Source organism: Piliocolobus tephrosceles, unplaced genomic scaffold, assembly GCF_002776525.5.
Source record: "Piliocolobus tephrosceles isolate RC106 unplaced genomic scaffold, ASM277652v3 unscaffolded_16302, whole genome shotgun sequence".
Classification (NCBI taxonomy): Eukaryota; Metazoa; Chordata; class Mammalia; order Primates; family Cercopithecidae; genus Piliocolobus; species Piliocolobus tephrosceles.
In genome coordinates, this window is record NW_022297980.1 from 7,074 (window position 1) to 8,869 (window position 1,796).

The following is a 1,796-nucleotide window of genomic DNA, read 5'->3' on the forward strand; positions in this document are numbered from 1 at the left end:
AGGCTGGAGTGCAGTGGTGCGACCTCGGCTCACTGCAACCTCTGCCTCCCAGGTTCAAGCGATTCTCCTGCCTCAGCCTCCCAAGTAACTGGGATTACAGGTGCCCACCATCATGCCCGGCTAATTTTTATATTTTTAGTAGAGACGGGGTTTCACCATGTTATCCAGGCTGGTCTTGAACTCCTGACCTCAGGTGATCTGCCCGCCTCGGCCTCCCAAAGTGCTGGGATTCCATGCGTGAACCACTGCGCCTGGCCTCCAGAACAAATTTTTTAGGTTAAGAACCTGTCTTAAAGAAACGTCAGGGCCAGGCACGGTGGCTCATGCCTGTAATCCCAGCACTTTGGGAGGCTGAGGCGGGCGGATCACTTGAGGTCAGGAGTTCGAGACCAGTCTGGCCAACATAGTGAAACCCCGTCTCTACCAAAAATACAAAAATTAGCTGGGTGTAGTGGTGCATGCCTGTAATCCCAGCTACTCGGGAGACTGAGGCAGGAGAATCACCTGAACCCGGGAAATGAAGGTTACAGTGAGCCAAGGTCGTGCCACTGCACTCCAGCCTGGACAACAGAGTGAGACTCTGTCTCAAAAAAACAGCAACGTCAGAAAGTCTACCTGGACTGCAGTCCTCAATTTCTATAACTTAATGAACAGGAGTTGACAGAAACTCCCCAACTAGACGAACAGAACTGTTTTCTACAGCTTAATCCTGTGTCCTTAGAAACTCACGTACTCTGTGATCCAAGGACTATCCACACCACGGTCCAGTGACCTCAGGAGTATCCACATACCAGTCTGCGACCCCAGCTGTTTCCACAACTGACTGTGACTCACCCCAGTTACTGTGTGTGACCCCAGGAGTATACACACTCAAGTCTGGGAAAAACATTGTCCAATCTGCAGTCAGAAATGGTGTTTAAACTCTGGATCGTGTGTTCATAGGCATGCCTACACTCTAGTCTCTGACCACGAGAATAACCACACCCCAGTCCGTGTGACTTCAGGAATGTCCAGACCCCAGTTTGTGTCAGTCTAGGAATGTCCACACCATGGTGACTTAACCCAGGAGTCTTCTCACCAAAGTCAGTGTGACCACAGGAATGTCCACACCCCAATCTATGAATATGCACGGCCCAACAATGTATGACGGAAGTGTCCACAGAAAAGGCCATGTGACCACAGGTGTAGACATACCCATTACAGTGCAAATTCAGCAGCGTTCACACGAGAGCCTGTGAGACCTCAGGAGTGTCCTCACACCAGGTTCTGTGAGTCCAGCAGTGGCAATGGCTTGGAGTTTCCATAGCCATCTTAGTGGTGCCATAAATGTGTACCTCAAACTGTGACCACAGAGGAGGCCAGACTCTAGTCTGGGTGACCTCGTGGGTGTCCACAGCTCAGTCTGTGGTGCTTTGGGAGTGGTTTTGCCCCAGTCCAGCCACCTCAGGAGTATCCCCACCCAAGTTTTTATGACACAAGTAATGTCCAGTTCCCAGCGTATGTGACCCTGGTGTTGTCCAAACCCCATAGTCTCTGGCTACTAGTGTGTCTATACTCATCTTGACGGCCTCAGGCAGGTGCACTCCCCCATCTGTATGACCAGAAGACTATCGACTCTCCTGTCATTGTGACCACGGAAGTGTAAAACTCCAGTGCCAGTGACTACTGGTGGGTCCACATTCCAGTCTGGGTGACCCAGGGGAGGGCACAGTCCTGTCTGTGTGACCATAGGAGTCTTCACACCCCAGTATCTGTGACCACACAGGAGTCAATTTCCCAGTCAGTGTGACCAGAGG